The sequence below is a fragment of the Rhineura floridana genome, chromosome 16 (assembly GCF_030035675.1).
Source record: "Rhineura floridana isolate rRhiFlo1 chromosome 16, rRhiFlo1.hap2, whole genome shotgun sequence".
In the NCBI taxonomy this organism is placed as follows: domain Eukaryota; kingdom Metazoa; phylum Chordata; class Lepidosauria; order Squamata; family Rhineuridae; genus Rhineura; species Rhineura floridana.
The window spans coordinates 9,970,372-9,992,748 of record NC_084495.1 but is presented as its reverse complement, the minus strand read 5'-3'; positions in this window follow the sequence as shown (position 1 = coordinate 9,992,748).

Sequence of the window (22,377 nt, the reverse complement as noted above, 5' to 3'; positions counted from 1 at the left end):
AGACAGAAATTGAGCATTAACACCAGCAATAAAGTACATACCGTCTCATTACTGGCATTTATCAACATAATACTAAAATTATAAAGAGAGCTTTTAGAAAGGAACAAAACTCAATTGAATGTTCCGTCCGCACGCTGAGAGAGGGGAAAGGGGGGGGCTGATAATAATTACCCTTCTACAGGCTAAATGGCTGTAAGAGTTCGGTAATTGCCAGAAGCTTTTCTTTTCTTTCATCTCCCCCCCACACTGAACGTTTCCTGAGCGTTTGAAAATTAATAAATGTTGATTGTGAAAGAAGCTAGTGGACAAAGAACACTCAAGATCCAGGTTGTTTGTGGCAGAGGTGAGTTATTCCTTTTCCAAATGTTCCCCTCTTAATGCGCCTGAACACCAGGAGAAAAGTGGATGATGACTCTTGAGCCACTCCACTGGAACAGGGTGTGATGATAACTCCAAACAAATCTCAGATCTGAGCTGTGTTAAAATATACAGCACTCTTTGGATTCTGACAGCCAGGGTGGTGTAGTGGTTAGAGTGTTGGACTACGACCTGGGAGACCAGGGTTCGAATCCCCACACAGCCATGAAGCTCACTGGGTGACCTTGGGCCAGTCACTGCCTCTCAGCCTCAGAGCAAGGCAATGGGAAACCACCTCTGAATATCACTTACCATGAAAACCCTATTCATAGGGTTGCCATAAGTCAAGATCGACTTGAAGGCAGTCCAATTCCATTTTCTTTGGATTCTAACTGACAAACTTGCATGGCTTAATGCAAGCCCAGACAAGGGTTGGGTGTATCTGTCTCTTTCGGTTTCTCTCCATTTTCCCACCCCCATTCTTCAGTTCACAACATCTGCACATCAATCTTTGAAGATAGGGCTGTGTCCAACATTCTGTGTCTGCTAGTGCAAGGATTCTGGTGTTAGTAGACGGGTGAGTCTTAATAGTTGGCAACAGAGGAATGCAATGCAACAGTTGTGCTGGCAAAAACTCATTGGGCAACAGATTGTACAGTCTGTTGTACAACCAAGTTACCAGCCACGTGCTTATACAGTCTCATGCGCAACAATGTTCGGCTGGCAGAAAACATTTTGCCAGAGGAACAAGTGCTTTTAAAAAAAAGTCCTCATGAAAATTCATCAGCATTTTAGTCCACATGTACAGTTTTGAATGCAAAGCAGGGCCGGCTCCAAAGGACGGCCAGGTGGGGCCCTGGCTGAGGGCCTCTGGGGCTACAGGGGCCCCTCAGGGGCCCCTTCACTCCCTTTCCACAATTCATGGGAGGATTGCTGCCACAGATCACATGGAGGGAGCTCCAGAGCCCCCACCATTGATGATGGCATGCATGCATGCTACGCAAGTGCATCCCTGCCATGAGCCAAGATGACGGCAGAGGCTTCAGCCCCTTAGGGAAACCTTGGCCACCATCTTGGTTAAGGGCAGCACTGCGCGTGCAACTGCACAACAGCCAAGAAAGGTAGGTTGAAGCAAGGGAAAGGCAGGGGCTCCGAAGCTCTTGCATTGCGATCCGCGGAAGCGATCCTGCCATGAATCATGGAAGGGGAGCCCTGGGGCCTGGGGCAGGCTTGTGCCCATGGGCCCCGGCATGTCTGGGGCCAGCCCTAATTCAAAGATACAATTTTTAAAGCCAATTTTTACAATATGATGCATTTTGTATGGTTTTTTCCCACTAATACATGCAACATCTACACTTTCCTCTAATATATGCAATTTTGAACATCTTTTTCAGTTAGAGAGCTGCACTGGAAAATTCAGAGAACTGCAAATTTCAAAGAAAAGCAGTGTTTCAGTTGCAGTATTGTTTTGGGAAGTGTGAATTAGTCCAGATTTCTTCCCCATCTCTAACACTCATCGGATGTCCAGCTTTTGGAATCTCATTTTGACTGGCTGTGCCCACAGAATGTGAAGTAATCAGCATGGTTCCCAAAGTGTTTTTTCCCATCACTTAAATAAGCACAGCCAGTACCCGCACATTAGGGATTAGCAGTTTTATTTCTATCTATTTATGAACCACCCTTCACATAAGTCTAAAGGTGATTTAAAATTGTACAATAAAAAATCTTAAATAGGTTTAAAAACACTACAACCCCCCCTAAAGATAGGTTTAAAAAGAAATCAACATTCTAGCTGAAAAATGTCTTCAATGGTTTCAAGAAAGTAGAAATAGTGGCCACCTGCTATAACTCAACAGGGATGCTGTTCCATAAAATAGGCAGATACATAGTGAACACCCTGATCCAAGTTGCTATGGAACAGAGCTTCCAATATTTTAGGGGCTTCAAGAGGAGACTCTCCTACAGTACACTGTCACCTACTTGGTATATAAAGGGTAAGGCAGGTTCCAAGCTGTAGACGACCTTATATTTTAATACCAAAACCTGAAACTTGGCCTGGTAGCAGATTAGCAGCCAGTGCAATTCCTGCAAACCAGGTGTTATATGCTGGCACTGGTTTGCGGCCACAAGCAGCCTAGCCACCATGTTCTGCACTAGCTGAAGCCTCTGGACCAATCTCAAGGGTAGCCCCACACAGAGTTGATTGCAGTAATCCAACCTTGAGGTGACTAATGTATCAACAACTGTGGTCAAGCTATCCTGATCCAGGAATGACTGTAGGAGACTTAACAACTGAAGCTGGAAAAAGGCACTTCAAGACCTTCAAGGAAGAGTCACCCTTCTTTTCTTCTTTCCCACGTTGCTTTTCTGACCCCATTAAGCAGCATTTGCATATGAATTTTCCAGTTTGCCTCTACCAATCCAAACATGCACAAGCTAGTTCCTATATGCATTTGTGGTCACTGTGTAGCACAACAACATGTGTGCACACCCACCCTTTGGAACACATTTCCCATGCTCTAGAATTTTTATCTTACTCCACACATAGCTTCTCTTCAAGGCTACTGCAAGTCACCCTTCTGCAAAGCGTCTCTCAGTGAGGTCTCTTTCTATAGTTCCTCGATGCCACCAAAGAAGGAAAACAGGATATATGGATGGCCTCACTAAAGAGACGAAGGATGTTCCATTTTATTTTTGGAGACAGCTGTTAGCACAGATGTGTCAAATGCAAATATTATGGACATATTCCTTTAAAAAATAACAGTTGGGGCAAGCTCAGTCTCTTTTAAGAAATATTCTGGGCTTGATATTCCTTATTTACTTGTGCGGAAGATGCATGCATATGGACAAAGACCACATGGGGAATAGAGGCAATAGCAGTGTGCTTCCTCCATTCCCAGTTTCCTTCAACACCAAGAGAGGGGAACAAGATGGGGAGGATGTAGTCTGTATACTGCTTCCAACCTATGGCTGGATCAGGCTTGCTCTCTCAGCTGAGGCTGTGAGGTCACAAGGTGGCTTCTGTTTTCAGACACTGTTTGCACTTGCCACACAGTGCTTGAATCATTGCCAATCTCCTTGTCATGCTAAAGCAGGAATGGGGAATGTGTGACCTTCTAGATGCTGGTTGATCCCCAACTCTCGTCAGCCCCAGCAAGCATGGCTGATTGTCAGAGGTGATGGGAGTTGTCATCCAGCAAGCTCTGGAGGGCCACAGCTTCCCCATCTCTGTGTTAAAGGTAATAAAGATGTAGACCAAGTTTACCCAACACCTGGCATCTTGTCCCGCTATTCTGAGTGTGCATGCAATTAAAAATGACTTTACACAACCCATATTTATTTGTCTGCTTATATACCACTTAGCATAAAAATCTCTAAGTAGCTTACAGGAAATAACATAATCATAAAAATATTGTCTCACCTCTGATGGACCCAACCAATCACTACATTCTGCAGGAGAGGGTATCCTGCAGATACCATCCCATCAGGAGGTTCATTCCACACAATTTTATTTATTTTATTGTATTTGTATCCTGCCCTTCCTCCCAAAGGAGCCCATATGAAGTCAGAATTAGGCCTTTAGCATAGCAGCACCTCCCCTCTGGAACTCCCTTCCTTTACACATCAGACAGCAACCACCTCTATTATCTTTTCAGCACCTATTGAAGACCTTCCTTTTGCCACAAGTAGAGACTTTTATACCAGTCTGTGTATGTATTGTACTTGAAAAGATGTTAACTAATGTTTTTATTGTTAATGCCTTTATTGTTAAATTGCTGTGGGATATTTTATGGGAAGTGATACTACATCACAACACAGAGCATCACAAACTGGAAACTTTTTCAACAATCAGGGAAAGCTTGAATAAGCCAACACATTTTTTAAAAAGCATTTGAAACATGCAACAGTTGATGCCTCCTGTCCTGAATGATATGGGGGAGGATATTCCAGAGGCTCAGTACCACTATGGAGAAGGTCCTTTCCTTTTATGTCACAACTATATGGCAACCCTCCAGCCACGGTCAACAAATTATTGCCCTAATGCAGCTATGGGAACCCAGCTCCCATCATCTCCAGCCAACATGGGCAATAGTCAAGTCTGTTAGGAGGAATTAGCAATGCTGCCATGTCTGTGTCAGTCTTTGCAACAAATCAGGTCAGGCTGATGGTCATGCCTCTGCTTTCAGCATGCAGAGGTAAAGCAGAAATGCTAAGGAGGAGGTGTGGCCTTGATAAGGAATCAGAAAGAGGAGAGCTGAGAGAAGCAGGACGGTGGAGAGGAGGAGATGAATTGCTGGGACCTGTGCCATCCCACTCACAGAATGAGCAGTCTGTGGGGAACCGAGATAAAAGGGTGGAGCCTTTTAAAGCAGCATCCATACAAAGAGGAGAGGATAAAAGGGGTTTGGAGGGGAAGCCCTCACCCTTGGAGCAAATGAGAAGGCAACAAGAAAGGGAGAGACTGGAGTCAGGATCTGGAGCAAAAGGTCCTGGTGGCGAGCCTGTAACAGGAGAGTGGTGAAACTTTTAAGGAGAATAAAGGTAGGAAGCAAGATAAAGAACAGGCCCAGGGGAGGAGTCCAGTGACAAAAAGGGAGTCTGAGCTCTTGTAGCGACAGCCCCACCCAGTATACGGTGAACTAAGAGTGTATTGGTGCTCCGAGGATCCTCGGAGGTGGTGGGTAAACATATAATGAATGTAAGAAAGTCCAACAATTTCTGAAAGGCCACAGGTTCCCCACCCTTGCCTTAATCACTCAAAGGAGCATTATATACTAGAGCTATGCACAGTGCCCAAAGCTTGGAAGTAACTCATTATTTTTAACGAGTTACTTGTAATTCGTTACAATTTTAAATAACGAGTGGGTAATTCCATTACATTTGGCAAGTAATGGAACGACTAGTAATTTCCCTACTTTTCAGCTGCAACTTTAATATTTCCACGTTAGGTTGCACGTTACTTGGGGGCGGGAACAAGGGGAAGACAGCTCCTGGCTGTGATTGGTTAACACAAGACATGTGCCTCACACTGATTGGACCTCTGCGCAGACTCTCTCTTCCCTCGTGATCTGTGTTAGGATGCACGAGGGAAGAGGTGAATAGGCAGGTCCTGCTAGCGTCTGAGAGGACAAAATGGACGCCGGAGGAAAAAACCAGGGCAAGGATAACGGAGGAGAAAAGGCAGCAGCAGAATGGTGAAGAGCTGTGGAGGTGAGTGACGATGATTTGTGTGTGTGTGTGTGTGTGTGTGCCCCCCGTTGCACCGTTCTGCCCCCCCACCCCCCCGCGGCACCGTTCTGCCCCCCCACTGCCTCTCCTTGCCTCTGCCGCCCCCTCCATCAATCACAAGGCACTTCCAAATCTGCGGCCTACTACTTCTCTTCCTTCCCCCCCTTTTTGAACTCTCCCCCTTGTTCCCATGCATACATACCTGTGTGCTGTATTTATCCAGACAGAGCACTCCTGCCTTTTAAAATGCCGGCTAGCTTTTTATTGTATATTTATTTGAACTCCATCTTTCTTTTTATTTGTATTTTTGTCCTGATTAATCACAAGACTGAATTGTATGTGGGACAAAAACTGTCTCAGTAATAATAATAATAATAATAATAATAATAAAAATCATTAGGCGTATAATAAATGGCTTAAGGCTGATTTTTTTTGTTCTTGGCAGAGATGAGGTGAGAAGTAGGGTCCTTGCAGCTCCTCCTCTCAGTCCCCCAGCTCTCAAACTCATGTTCTGTGAGAAAGAGAGAGATTCCCAGTCCCAGAGAGAGATAGACTGTTGACAATCTCTGCTAATATCTATACAAATGTACATAACATGCATCACCTGAACTCACATGATCTAGAGTTACCTTAGATCTTGCAAGATTTGCAAATGAGAAGCAATAGGGTTTTATATTAGTTCTGATTGTCTATTGGGCTATCATAGGTTATATGTTTTTTTCATTTTCTATGGCAAAAACTCCAACTTCAGTGGAATTTATGTGATGTGTTCTAATCATTTGAATTTGGCTAATGAATGCTTTATTCTTTCATCAGAACTTTAGCAGTAGTACTAAAATATCAATAAAAAAGAAAAGGGAAAGAAAAAATACTTTACATACATCATTCAGCTGTATTGCTAATTATAGATATAGATATAAAAGATAAACAGCATTTTGTCAAAAGTATTTTTGTCTACATTTTATACCTCATCCTTGGTTTTCCAAGCTTGGCATGGAATGCTTCTCATACAGAATTAATTTGAAATGCTGCATATTTATTATCATAATCATCATATTCAAAATAAAAAATATATGTACCGCCTTCAAGTTGATTCCAACTTATGGTGACCCTATGAATAGGGTTTTCATGAGGCTGGGAGGCAGTGACTGGCCCAAGGTCACCCAGTGAGCTTCATGGCTATGTGGGGATTTGAACCCTAGTCTCATTTTGTTCTCACAACAACCCTGTGAGATAGTAGGTTAGACTGGCCCAGGCAGGGTTATTCAGTGAGCAAAAATGATGCAAATAGGATCTCTTTTAATTGTGCTATCGACCTGCTTACTTCCACTCTGACTGGGGCATCTTGCAGCATGGGGAAGAGATGGGGGCACATCACAGCTGAAGTTCACCCATATAGGAGCATTATCTCTTGTTTATTACAGAGACGCCTGTTGCAGGTTTTGCTGCTGAGAGCAGCAGTCAGTTAGTGCAGCCACTTGAGTCACAGCTTGTTGATCATGAGGAGGCAAAACTAGCAAGTGAGGTTCAGAAAGGAGGCCCTGTGCACGAGGAGGAGGAGGGCATGAAGCAGTGCCAGTTGCCCACAGCCACATCTGCAGAACAGCAAGTACCATGGTTTGGCTTTGAGAAAGCTTGTACATTTGTGAGCCAGAGTGGGAAAAATGTTGTTGTACGATGCAATTACTGCCTTCCAAGGATCAAAAATCTGAGATCAGCTGTTTCCTCCTCATCCAATGTGAAGAAACATTTTGAGGTAAGCCTTTGTCATGCTGGTCCTCAAAGAGTGTCCATTGTCTATTTATGTTTAAATTGTGAAGTTCCTCTTCCATTTTTTCTTGGATTCATGCTTTGTTCTTCTTCCTCAGAGGGCACACCCTGAGAAGCTGAGAGCAATTTAAGAAGCAATAAAGGCAAAGAGACGTGGCCTTCCTGAACCATGTCACCCCTCCTCCCAAAATGCTGAAGCAGCAGCAGACAACCCTTGAGAGGTGGGGATCTGGCAGGGAGCCTGTCACCCAGAGCAATCTCGACAGGAGAATCATTGATTTCATTGTAGAGGAGACATTACCACTTCAGACTGTGGACAAACCATCATTCATTAATCTGGTTCGCATTGGACTCCCCAAAGATCTCACCATCATATGTGCCAAGACTCTGAGAGACAGAATTGAGAAGAGAGCATGCCACATGAGAGAAACTCTTGCAAACCAAATGGGTGCTGTGGCATATATAGCAACCACTGCAGATTGTTGGACCAATGGCAAGAAGAGTTACTTTGGGGTAACAGCCCACTGGATCAACCCAACTACCCTGAAACGTGAGGTCGGGGCCTTGGCTTGTAAGCGTCTGAAGGGGCGCCATACATACGATGTCCTTTCAAAAGCACTGCATGATGTACATGTGCAGTACAGGATCCACAACAAAGTTATGTGCACTACTACAGACAATGGCTCCAACTTTGTGAAAGCGTTCAGAGTTTTCATGGCCAAAGAACCAGTGGAAGCTGCAGGCACCAGTGACGATGATGGTGATAACCAGGAGGAGGAGGAGGCTGAGGTCGAGTTTGTGCCTATCTGTGAGATCCTGGACACAGGACCTGAGGCAGAGGAAGAAGCTGCAGACTCAGGAGAGGATTTTGTTTGACCACCACACCAGAGATGTGCTAGCCACACCCTCAACCTTGTGGCAACACAAGACATAGAGGCCATGCTTTCTGACTCCTCCAAAAGTAGTCTTCTTGGTCCTTTCAAGAAACAGTTTCGTTCCTTGATGGGAAAGTGCAGCAAGTTGTGGTCCAAGCAGAACCAGTCAGCCCAGATTGCTGAGTATATCCGTGCGCAATGTGGTGTGTATCTGAAGGTACCGAATAAGACCAGGTGGAATTCCACCTTTGATGCGTTGAAGCAACTACATGAGCTCCTGTCAACTGTGCCACTAAAAATGCATGCCATAATGGACCACTGCTCCTTGTCCAGGATCACAGCTGCTGAGATTGAAGTGGTACAGGAATACATAGAGATTATGGAGCCACTAGCCCAGTCCCTAGATATCCTGCAATGGGAGAACGGCATGTTCATGGGGTATTTGCTACCAACGCTCTGCAATCTGGACCGCAAGTTAGAAGGACTGGAAAACAAACCTGAGAGGTACACATACTGTTTTCAGCTGCTGAGAGGTGTGCGCGAAGCCCTAAGAAAGCGGTTTGCAGCTATCTGGGAGGACAAGAGGCTTCTTCTGGCAGCCTGCCTACACCCTCGCTTCAAACTAGATTGGCTGGAATCGTGTCAGGCCGCCACCCATACCAACAAATAAGAACATTAGGGAAGCCCTTTGGGTGGATTACTCCAAGGGAAATGTTGTCTCAAGGGAGGCATCAGAGGGCTTAAGGTGGTAGGCAGGGGCTGGGCCTTTTCTTCCTGGGGCTCCTCATCACAAACTTGGGTTGCTGCAGGTAATCCTTAAGGGTCTGCTGTGCTGCCCCATGAGTGTGGTGACTTGGTCACCTTCCTACCTTCCATGTCATCATCCACAGGCTCAGGCTGGACCCTGAAACAGTGGACATGACAAGCATCAGGAAATGAAGAGCAGATGGTGGTTTCCTAACATATATGTGTTAACATATCCTCTCTCTTTCTTAGATACACAATGGAAGCCTTGTTGAAAGCTGAAATAAAGATGGGTGTACTTAATGAGGACAGTGATCAGTCTTCAGATAAAGACCAGGAAGGAGATGACTTAGCAGATGACTTCTTTAACTTTCTGCCCCAGGGCAAGAAGTCAGCAGTGGACACTGCTGAGGAGGAACTGGTGAGGTACCTGAGGTCTCCCAGCAGGGAAGTGTCATCACTCCATGGCTTTCCACGTCTGCTGCGGTGTTTTTTGCAGCACAACACAGGCATGCCTTCAAGCGCCGCAGTAGAACGCCTGTTCAGTACTGGTGGCAACGTAATGACTGTAAAAAGACATTCCTTGTCTGACATGCTCTTTGAGCATCTTGTTCTTTTGAGACATAACAGAAACATATTATAAAAGCATTTCAAGTGTAAAATTTGATTTCAAGAGTTGGGGTATCTTCATTGCTTGGGGGGATGTGAGATTCTGTTATGCCATTATGTTAATCTTATGGATAATTTTTTTTATTCTACTACCCCCTCTGTGTATGTGTTTATTTTTAATATTGTTTTAAGCTTCTTAGATGTGCAGCAGCCAAGGCCAGCACCTTGTAGGAGTTTTTTTTAAAAAGTAACTGAAATGTAATTGTAGTGATTACTTTTGAGAAAAAGTAAAGTAATCAGTTACTTTCAGAGCAATTGTAATTGTAACGGTAATTACTACTTTTTTGGGCCAAGTAATTGTAACTGTAATTTATTACTTTTTAAAAGTAATCTTCCAAGCTCTGGAAACTATAGAATTCATTCCCACAGGAGCTAATGATGACCACCAACTTGATGGCTTTCAAAGGGGAGTAGACAAATTCATGGAGTATAAAGCTATCAGTGGCTACTAACCCTGATGACTATCTTCTCCTTCCACTGTTGGAAGTAGTATGCCTATGAATGCTATTTGCTGGAAACCACAGGAGGGAAGAATAATCTTGCACTCACATCTTGCTTGTGGACTTCCCATGGGCATCTGGTTGGCCACTGTGAAAACAGGATGCTGGACTAGATGGACCACTGGCCTGATCCAGCAGGCTTTTCTTTTACTCTTGCTTCTGATTGACTGTTGGGGGTGGTGGAAAATTGGGGTAGTGGTGGTGAGTGAAATGAAATGGCTGGAGTCCTGAACAGCAGAACTCCACACTGCAACATTTTCTTGCAGGTCCCAGTTGCCATCCAATATTACTGAATTGGACTTTGTGATTAAGAGAGTGGTACTTTTTGGAAAATGGTAACTGAAATCCGTAATTCATTTCATTTAAATTTTTGTTCCTGTCATTACAACCTAGTCCAGTGTTATGTTTTTTTTAAAAAAGGAAATATGGACGCAGAACATCCAAGAGGTTTTTTAAATGTAAAATCAGGGATATATTAGCTTTGGTGAAGCTGAGAGTGTATTTAAATGTGTTATCTGAGGGTGCAATCCAGCTGCTATTTACGCCGGGCTGAGGGGACTTGGATATGGCAAACCCCTGGCTGAGCTGGCTAGGTCCTGGCTCAGCTGGGCTATGCTGGACTACACTGGCAGAAGCCAGCTCAGCCAGGGGTCTGCCGGGGAAGCCCAGCCTGGCCTAAAGGGAGCTAATGGAAGCTGGTGAAATGCCCCCAAAAGGGGCATTGGGGGGCATGTAGGAGGAGGGGCTGAGGGGGAGAATTAGGCCACATCGAAATCATGTTTGGAGTGCTCCTGCAGGTCCCGATCCATGAAAAAGTTATGCCAGGCAAAAGATCAGTCTAATAAAATAATTGCAATGGAAGTCTATGGAGAGCACTTACTCCCCAGTAGGGGTATTTGCAAGGGCAGGCTTTTCCTTTCCGGTCCCTGTGTGCAGTTCCCAGCTGAGCTGATGTTTAGCCAGCCTGGAGGCTTCTGAACGACAACTGGATGCCATGGACCTCCCCGCTGGATCCCCTTCTGCCAGCTTCCCCTGAATTGGATTGTTCTGCCAGTATGAAGGTCTGCAGTTAGCTACATTACTAGTTCATCTTTAGGACTAATGGGACATGATTTTGATAATGTAATTTGAATTAAATAAAATATCTGAAGCACTGAATGCAGTTAAGTATTTAAATGCTCTTTCTTATGTATTATAACTATTGTATTCAGTAAATTTAACACTTTTTTTTTAATTAAACACAAAAGTTCCACCCATAAATGTTTTCAGTATGTATAAGACTCACTTTGTGCAACAGTATGGGAAAAGTTTATGTCATGATCTGGCCACTTTTAAGATGGGAAATTTTAAAGGCTCATGTCCATATATTTCAGAAATATTGGTGAATTTGTATTAATATGGTCACTTACAGGAAAATGAGGTTTTCTGTTAAAATTATGCTGGAAAATGAAATCTCATGTATGCTGGATGTCTTGAATACATATTTATAAACCTATAATAGTAAAAATGCATTGCAGGTTTGTCTGGTAAGGCTAGACTCACACCTCCAGTGCAAATAAAGGTTTACAGCTGCTGAGAGAAAATGACAGCTACACAAATGGATTTGGCAGGTGTCTGAAGTTTACTTTTCAAATTCCAAATTCGTTGGCACATGTTGGCTGGGGCTGATGAGAGGTGTAGTCCAAAAAATCTGGAGGGCTTCAGTTTGGTGAAAGCTGGTCTAGTCCCACATTTTACCACTAGTGGGATTTATTCCAAATTTACACCAATTTAAGCCATATTAGATGCAAACCCTTAACAATCTGATTCCACAGAACATCGTGTTTACACCACTCTTTCCTACAGATCATCCCAAACTCTCCTTCTGCTGTCAGTCCTTCGAAGCAAAACAAAAGGGTAGAGCATCTTGTATCCACAACAGGCAATGGAATTGTAGTTTACATCTCCCAGCAAGAAAGTATAACTTATCTTACGGCTTTGGCAGAGATGGGGAAAAAATATCTTCCAGGGTGCCACTGATAGATTTTGTCCTTTATCTCTGTTCAAGGTAAGGATATATCATGCTCTGCTCAAGGCAGAGGAAAGAGACTGACAGTTGCAGGATAAGAAGTGCAAAACCACAAAGATTTCTGTGGTTTGTGTATTTTGCTCCTACCTTTTCTGTCATTACATCCACTGCTGAAGAAGGAGGAGGAGGAGAAGTCAGGAAGCTGCCTTATGCTGAGTCAAACCACGGGACTATCTAGCTCAGTATTGTCCACACGGATTGGCAGCAGATCTCCAGGGTTTGGGGCAGGAGGTCTCTCCCAGTCCCACCTGCCTTGTTGGGCTTTGGACCCTGGACCTTCTGCATGTAAAGCAGATGTTGTACTGCTGAGCTACAGGGCAGCCCCGATGGGGTAACAATGGGATAGTTTCCTCCACTGCATCTGAGGGCAGGAGGATAGCTATACAGGCATCATGGCACGCACAGTTTTCTCTCCTCCAAAAGAAGGAGGCTCAGGTGGAAGGGCCAAGGGGTCACCACCACTACCCCCCCAGTATCTGCTGCCTGCAGTGGTCACTCCACTCTGCCTAATGCTGGGTCCATTCAGACTAACCAAGTCATCACAAATTGGTGACCCGATTGTCTGTCTCTTTCAATTTGTTTGGAAAGCAGCTGGGAGGGGGTGAATTGGATCGGGACCAAGGTACTGGGTGTGTGTGCCAGGGATGGGGAATCTTTGGCTATCCAGATGTTGTTCAACTCCAATTCCCATCATCCCTTATCTTTGGCCATGTTGAGTGGGGCTGATGTGCCACCCTCTCTCCACTGCTACCAGCCTGGTACTCCCTCTGTCTGCACTGCTGCCCTACCCTGCCCCATTCTGGTCACGGTGAGGAGTCGCACTGCTGCCCTACCTGACACACCACAGCTGATTGCATCTATGCTTGGATGCACACCAATATACCTTGTGTTTATTTATGGACTAGATTTACTCATTTTAAAAATCTCACCTCTTAGGATGTTCACCCTGCCAAGGTGACTCGCACAATCAGTAAAACAACAGAGCAGCATTAATGCTGCCGTCCCAAGGTGTGTTTCAAGCATTGTGTTTCTCCATCAGTTTCTAGGATATTATTTTTTCCATCATTGGGAGAGAGAGGAGGTGGCTTTTGCTTTGTCTTCTCTCTCTCCACAGTTGGCATGTAGCCCCCGACAGATCACAAAGGGATGTTGCCCTTAACAGAAAAAAGGGTGCCTACCCCAGCTTTATCTAGAGATTAAATTTGGGATCTTCTGCATGCAAAGCATGTCCTTCATCTCTGCGATATGACACTGATGTCTTAGGAGGAAGCTTTCCTTGTGCTTGGGTCCATGGGCAGTAGGTGATATCGACTCTTCTAAATTTAATGGATAAACTTTTAGTGTTTTATCCAACTAAGTTCTAATCAGAGTAGACCCACCAAAATTAATGGACCTATGTTAATAATGGCCATTAAAGTCAATGGGTCTCTTCTGAGTAGAACGAGAAGTAGATACAACCCTTTTTCTTGCCCCCCTCTCCACTAAACACAGAGAGACTAGGATAAAGGAAAACAACACTCTTTGCTGAAAAGACACTATCCAGTTAAGAACCAGGTGGGAAAAGATAAACAGTGTTGAAATATGTAGACTCCATACCAAGATATAGTTCAGCACACTTAAGTAATTTTCCCTTGAGTGGGCTTAAGCATTCTCAACTCTCTCTCTCTCTCTCTCTCTCTCTGTCTCTCTCAGATTACTGTTTTATTATTTTATTAGATCAATGGTGAGAACAGAGCTTCATTGTTTGCTGTCATGTTCTCTTCTCACCTGGAAACTTCTGTCTAACAGTGATCACTGTTAATCTAATTCCTTCTATGTGGGGAATTGGGTGCTGCAGAAAGCTGGAAGCATCATATCCATGAAATTGCCAAAAACATTGATGCTGACACCAAGACACTGTAAACATTTATTGCTCAGTGCAATGCTAGGCTTGTGTCTACAGATTTGTTACCCATGACCTAATCTTGAGGATGGGCTTTTGAAAAAAAGCGTCATTCTTTAGAGGTAAGTCTGCATGATCTCAGAACATTTAATACCTGCAAGAAGAAAAATTTAGTGCTAAACTGAGGCCTGAGGCAAATTGGGACCATTCTGACCTTTTTGTTCCTCGGCTGAAGAGGGTTCTGACAGCCACAGATGGCTCCAGGTCAGAGTGGATAGCCCAGAGCTACCTCAGGCTGTCAGGAGATGGGGCATCAGACACGGAGAAGAGGCAGCAGTGGCTCTCCTTCCTGCTTGAACCCTGGCGACGCTCCACAGGATCACTGCAGGTGCTAGTTTGCAAGGTGCTTTCCTGCAACTGAATTGCACAGATTCATTCCCTCGGCTCATTCGCTGTTGAGCCCATGGAACGATCTGGGGTGGGGGTGGTTTGCAAGGTGCTTTCATAAAGGCAAGCCTGTTGCAAAACTGAATCACACAAGTTCACTCCTTGGGCTCATTGTCTGTTGAGCCCAGAGAGCGATCCTGGGGGTGGTGGTTTGCAAGCCACTTTCCTTAGGAATGTGGCTTGTGGAGCATCACCTGAGCAGGATTGTCCCCTCCGCTGATCAGCTGTTCAGCCGAGGGGTTGATTCTGCATGGTGCTGCGATGCCTACCCCTCAATCAATGCCTCCAGTGAGGTATTGATCCAGGGGTGGGGAAGTCATCACAGCAGCCTGCAGAATTAACTCCCCATCTTGGTTGGAAGGAGAGGAGGCACAAGGTCTCCTTCCTCTGCCCCTCTCTTGGCTATATGTTTAATTAGGGGTTTAAAATCCTAATTAAATATTAGCTCCACCCCAAACTTATTTATGACCAGATCCAGGGTGGGGTGGTGGTGGTCCCCAGGTCAACCCAAAGCAAGTTGGTCTGATGCTTCCCTTGGAGCCATGGGGCAGATAGGGGTGCTGTACAGGGGTGAAGTCATCCAGGGACTTGGGGAGCGGGGTCTTTGACCCCTTACTTTTTTGGGAGCAGGTTCCCTATGTCTCCATCATCCTACAAGCCAATCAGCACGAAATGGGAGTGTGTTAGCCACTGAGAAGAACCTTCTAACATGCTTCCTTGACCTTTCCTGCTGATTGGAACCAATCAGAGTGAAAGGAGGTGAGTGAACCACTGAGAAGACTCTTCTCAGTAGCTAACCCTCTCTTCTTTCATGCTGATTGGCTCCTAGGGATGTCTGTTGTTGTGAAAGAAAGCATTAACAAGGATTTCATTCTCAACCCAGCAGCAAAACAAAGCAAAAGGATGGTAGGGATGTGGTTGTGACTATCATGAAGTGACCCTGCCCTTCTGAATTTGCCACTACACAGCTGGCACTGTCAGAGCTTGGAAGATTACTTTTAAAAAGTAATAAATTACAGTTACAATTACTTGGCCCAAAAAAGTAGTAATTACCGTTACAATTACAATTGCTCTGAAAGTAACTGATTACTTTACTTTTTCTCAAAAGTAATCACTACAATTACATTTCAGTTACTTTTTTTAAAAAACTCCTACAAGGTGCTGGCCTTGGCTGCTGCACATCTAAGAAGCTTAAAACAATATTAAAAATAAACACATACACAGAGGGGGTAGTAGAATAAAAAAAATTATCCATAAGATTAACATAATGGCATAACAGAATCTCACATCCCCCCAAGCAATGAAGATACCCCAACTCTTGAAATCAAATTTTACACTTGAAATGCTTTTATAATATGTTTCTGTTATGTCTCAAAAGAACAAGATGCTCAAAGAGCATGTCAGACAAGGAATGTCTTTTTACAGTCATTACGTTGCCACCAGTACTCAACAGGCGTTCTACTGCGGCGCTTGAAGGCATGCCTGTGTTGTGCTGCAAAAAACACCGCAGCACACATGGAAAGCCATGGAGTGATGACACTTCCCTGCTGGGAGACCTCAGGTACCTCACCAGTTCCTCCTCAGCAGTGTCCACTGCTGACTTCTTGCCCTGGGGCAGAAAGTTAAAGAAGTCATCTGCTAAGTCATCTCCTTCCTGGTCTTTATCTGAAGACTGATCACTGTCCTCATTAAGTACACCCATCTTTATTTCAGCTTTCAACAAGGCTTCCATTGTGTATCTAAGAAAGAGAGAGGATATGTTAACACATATATGTTAGGAAACCACCATCTGCTCTTCATTTCCTGATGCTTGTCATGTCCCCTGGTTCAGGGTCCAGCCTGAGCCTGTGGATGATGACATGGAAGGTAGGAAGGTGACCAAGTCACCACACTCATGGGGCAGCACAGCAGACCCTTAAGGATTACCTGCAGCAACCCAAGTTTGTGATGAGGAGCCCCAGGAAGAAAAGGCCCAGCCCCTGCCTACCACCTTAAGCCCTCTGATGCCTCCCTTGAGACAACATTTCCCTTGGAGTAATCCACCCAAAGGGCTTCCCTAATGTTCTTATTTGTTGGTATGGGTGGCGGCCTGACACGATTCCAGCCAATCTAGTTTGAAGCGAGGGTGTAGGCAGGCTGCCAGAAGAAGCCTCTTGTCCTCCCAGATAGCTGCAAACCGCTTTCTTAGGGCTTCGCGCACACCTCTCAGCAGCTGAAAACAGTATGTGTACCTCTCAGGTTTGTTTTCCAGTCCTTCTAACTTGCGGTCCAGATTGCAGAGCGTTGGTAGCAAATACCCCATGAACATGCCGTTCTCCCATTGCAGGATATCTAGGGACTGGGCTAGTGGCTCCATAATCTCTATGTATTCCTGTACCACTTCAATCTCAGCAGCTGTGATCCTGGACAAGGAGCAGTGGTCCATTATGGCATGCATTTTTAGTGGCACAGTTGACAGGAGCTCATGTAGTTGCTTCAACGCATCAAAGGTGGAATTCCACCTGGTCTTATTCGGTACCTTCAGATACACACCACATTGCGCACGGATATACTCAGCAATCTGGGCTGACTGGTTCTGCTTGGACCACAACTTGCTGCACTTTCCCATCAAGGAACGAAACTGTTTCTTGAAAGGACCAAGAAGACTACTTTTGGAGGAGTCAGAAAGCATGGCCTCTATGTCTTGTGTTGCCACAAGGTTGAGGGTGTGGCTAGCACATCTCTGGTGTGGTGGTCAAACAAAATCCTCTCCTGAGTCTGCAGCTTCTTCCTCTGCCTCAGGTCCTGTGTCCAGGATCTCACAGATAGGCACAAACTCGACCTCAGCCTCCTCCTCCTCCTGGTTATCACCATCATCGTCACTGGTGCCTGCAGCTTCCACTGGTTCTTTGGCCATGAAAACTCTGAACGCTTTCACAAAGTTGGAGCCATTGTCTGTAGTAGTGCACATAACTTTGTTGTGGATCCTGTACTGCACATGTACATCATGCAGTGCTTTTGAAAGGACATCGTATGTATGGCGCCCCTTCAGACGCTTACAAGCCAAGGCCCCGACCTCACGTTTCAGGGTAGTTGGGTTGATCCAGTGGGCTGTTACCCCAAAGTAACTCTTCTTGCCATTGGTCCAACAATCTGCAGTGGTTGCTATATATGTCACAGCACCCATTTGGTTTGCAAGAGTTTCTCTCATGTGGCATGCTCTCTTCTCAATTCTGTCTCTCAGAGTCTTGGCACATATGATGGTGAGATCTTTGGGGAGTCCAATGCGAACCAGATTAATGAATGATGGTTTGTCCACAGTCTGAAGTGGTAATGTCTCCTCTACAATGAAATCAATGATTCTCCTGTCGAGATTGCTCTGGGTGACAGGCTCCCTGCCAGATCCCCACCTCTCAAGGGTTGTCTGCTGCTGCTTCAGCATTTTGGGAGGAGGGGTGTCATGCATTGGTTCAGGAAGGCCACGTCTCCTTGCCTTTATTGCTTCTTAAATTGCTCTCAGCTTCTCAGGGTGTGCCCTCTGAGGAAGAAGAACAAAGCATGAATCCAAGAAAAAATGGAAGAGGAACTTCACAATTTAAACATAAATAGACAATGGACACTCTTTGAGGACCAGCATGACAAAGGCTTACCTCAAAATGTTTCTTCACATTGGATGAGGAGGAAACAGCTGATCTCAGATTTTTGATCCTTGGAAGGCAGTAATTGCATCGTACAACAACATTTTTCCCACTCTGGCTCACAAATGTACAAGCTTTCTGAAAGCCAAACCATGGTACTTGCTGTTCTGCAGATGTGGCTGTGGGCAACTGGCACTGCTTCATGCCCTCCTCCTCCTCGTGCACAGGGCCTCCTTTCTGAACCTCACTTTCTAGTTTTGCCTCCTCAGGATCAACAAGCTGTGACTCAAGTGGCAGCACTAACTGACTGCTGCTCTCAGCAGCAAAACCTGCAACAGGCGTCTCTGTAATAAACAAGAGATAATGCTCCTATATGGGTGAACTTCAGCTGTGATGTGCCCCCATCTCTTCCCCATGCTGCAAGATGCCCCAGTCAGAGTGAAAGTAAGCAGGTCGATAGCACAATTAAAAGAGATCCTATTTGCATCATTTTTGCTCACTAAATAACCCTGCCTGGGCCAGTCTAACCTACTATCTCACAGGGTTGTTGTGAGAACAAAATGAGACTAGGGTTCAAATCCCCACATAGCCATGAAGCTCACTGAGTGACTTTGGGCCAGTCACTGCCTCTCAGCCTCATGAAAACCCTATTCATAGGGTCACCATAAGTTGGAATCAACTTGAAGGCGGTACATATATTTTTTATTTTGAATATGATGATTATGATAATAAATATGCAGCATTTCAAATTAATTCTGTATGAGAAGCATTCCATGCCAAGCTTGGAAAACCAAGGATGAGGTATAAAATGTAGACAAAAATACTTTTGACAAAATGCCGTTTATCTTTTATATCTATATCTATAATTAGCAATACAGCTGAATGATGTATGTAAAGTATTTTTTCTTTCCCTTTTCTTTTTTATTAATATTTTAGTACTACTGCTAAAGTTCTGATGAAAGAATAAAGCATTCATTAGCCAAATTCAAATGATTAGAACACATCACATAAATTCCACTGAAGTTGGAGTTTTTGCCATAGAAAATGAAAAAAACATATAACCTATGATAGCCCAATAGACAATCAGAACTAATATAAAACCCTATTGCTTCTCATTTGCAAATCTTGCAAGATCTAAGGTAACTCTAGATCATGTGAGTTCAGGTGACGCATGTTATGTACATTTGTATAGATATTAGCAGAGATTGTCAACAGTCTATCTCTCTCTGGGACTGGGAATCTCTCTCTTTCTCACAGAACATGAGTTTGAGAGCTGGGGGACTGAGAGGAGGAGCTGCAAGGACCCTACTTCTCACCTCATCTCTGCCAAGAACAAAAAAATCAGCCTGAAGCCATTTATTATACGCCTAATGATTTTTTATTATTATTATTATTATTATTATTACTGAGACAGTTTTTGTCCCACATACAATTCAGTCTTGTGATTAATCAGGACAAAAATACAAATAAAAAGAAAGATGGAGTTCAAATAAATATACAATAAAAAGCTAGCCGGCATTTTAAAAGGCAGGAGTGCTCTGTCTGGATAAATACAGCACACAGGTATGTATGCATGGGAACAAGGGGGAGAGTTCAAAAAGGGGGGGAAGGAAGAGAAGTAGTAGGCCGCAGATTTGGAAGTGCCTTGTGATTGATGGAGGGGGCGGCAGAGGCAAGGAGAGGCAGTGGGGGGGCAGAACGGTGCCGCGGGGGGGTGGGGGGGCAGAACGGTGCAACAGGGAGCACACACACACACACAAATCATCGTCACTCACCTCCACAGCTCTTCACCATTCTGCTGCTGCCTTTTCTCCTCCATTGTCCTTGCCCTGGTTTTTTCCTCCGGCGTCCATTTTGTCCACTCAGACGCTAGCAGGCCCTGCCTATTCACCTCTTCCCTCGTGCATCCTAACACAGATCACGAGGGAAGAGAGAGTCTGCGCAGAGGTCCAATCAGTGTGAGGCACATGTCTTGTGTTAACCAATCACAGCCAGGAGCTGTCTTCCCCTTGTTCCCGCCCCCAAGTAACGTGCAACCTAACGTGGAAACATTAAAGTTGCAGCTGAAAAGTAGGGAAATTACTAGTCGTTCCGTTACTTGCCAAATGTAATGGAATTACCCACTCGTTATTTAAAATTGTAATGAATTGACTTCCGGGAAGGATTGCTGAGCTTGTGCCTGCCTCTGAGGCGAGCTCTCATCTCAGAGGAAGCTTTTTCAGTTTTAAAACCAGCCAAAAGGTTTTTTTTGACTGGTAAAAACTTTCTCCCAGGCAAGGGAGAAACGAAGAGATTATCCACAAGCTTCGTTGTGTTTGTTGGGGGACTTGAATGTTGACGTGTGTGCGTTCTTGCGTGAAACAGCATACATTACATTGGAGTTAAGTTGAGCAAGAAACTTCTTCAGAGCATTAGAGCATGTTAAGAGTCTTTATTAAGACATTACGGCCAAAGGCTTAAGAGTAAATACATGTAGAGTTTCTTCAGTCACCCCCCTTCTGGTACATCTCTCTCCAAAGGTACACAGAAGACAACCTCTCAGTTCAGAGGCAATACACAGAAGACTCAGCTTAACACAGATAGCTGCTAGAACTTTTCCCAGTTTATCGCGATGGCTACCATAGCAACGGCCTTGGCAGTCTGTTCCCAGACTGGGCAAAGACATAACTCCCCCTAGTTACAGTTTTTCAGACTTGATGGAAAACAAACTCAGTGACAGTGCGGTTCAATGGTCAACATTGAATTCATTAGGAACGAAGGACCTGCCAGCAACGTCTGACGGAGCCAGGAATTTCAAGCAAGCTCAAACTGATTAAGCAAGACTTTTTTTTTCTTTAAAGAAAAACGTATTCTAACAGGCAAGCATTCTTCTATCTACTCTTATCATTTTGTTATCGTTACAGTAAGAGATTTGTTAAAGGGTCGGCAACAAAGAATCCCTGGGTGAGTTATAACTTTCTCTCATATACACGGAATTAAGGAGGAAGAAAATCGAAATAGCCTATCTTTGTTTTTTATTGCAAAAAGCTGGCATGGAATTGAGCATTTTAAAGATATAAACGGATGAGGGGCAACTAATCTAAAGAGGAAATCTGATTCTATGACATTTGAGACTATTTTTTCTGGTCTACTTTTTTTTTTTTTTGACGAATCTGCTTACTTTTTATGCCATTAATTTTTTGGATGCTGTGAACTAAATTTGTTTTGCACTTTTGGACACATAAGAGATAAGGCGGTTTGTGCTGTCTAGAGGGTGATGTCAGCAGGTTTGGAGGATTAACTCCTTTGTGACTGGAAAAAGAAATAAACTGTTCTTTGCTTGGGAATAGTTAAGAATGACAATCAAGAAGGTGGCTGAGACCCTGGATGTACAGGAAGGGGTTCTCTATTTAGATATGTTTCAGAAAATAATGAATGAGATTAAGCTGGTGAGGCAGGAGCTGAGACAGAGCAGACAAGAGATGAAAAGTGAATTTGGCAAAATGAGACAGGAGCTGATGGAAATTCAGGATTCTGTGAGAGGGGAGGTGGATGAGACCAAAGATACGGCTGGACAAATAAAAGAAGATGAAAGAAAAATTAAAGGAAAGGTTCAAGCCCTGGAGATTGGAATAGATATATCAAATATGGACTTGGAAAAAGATTTGGATTTTATGGCTGTGATGGATCCTGGAGACAAATATCACTGTTTGGAATTCAGCGCTGTCCTTGAAGGAATTGGTGAAGAGATTAGAGATAAAGATATCAACAGTTCAAAAAAATTCCTGGATTGGAAGGATTTGATGGAACTTGAAATGGAGAAAGTTTACAGAATTAATTCCAGATGTGTGACAATGGAAAAACTCTCAGGAGATGTGATGGTGCATTCTGTGGAAAGGAGGAGCAGAGATGCAGCTTTACAACAACATTTCAGTGGTACATTCGGAATAGATGGCAAGGAAATATTTGTGATGAAAGAAATTCCTATCAGACTTTTATTATATGACTACTATGACTATGACAGCAAGATTATTATGGGTGCAAGGATGGAGATGGAAGATGGAATTAACACTGAGAATGGCTATTGAAACTACTGGACCTAGCAGACTTGATGAGATGGATTAATTGACATGTTTATTTGGAGAAAAATCGATGGATATATTTCTCAAGGAGTGGAAGCCTCTCTTTGACTTTTTGCGGAAAGAATAAAGTAATGTTAATGAGATTTGATGATTAATTA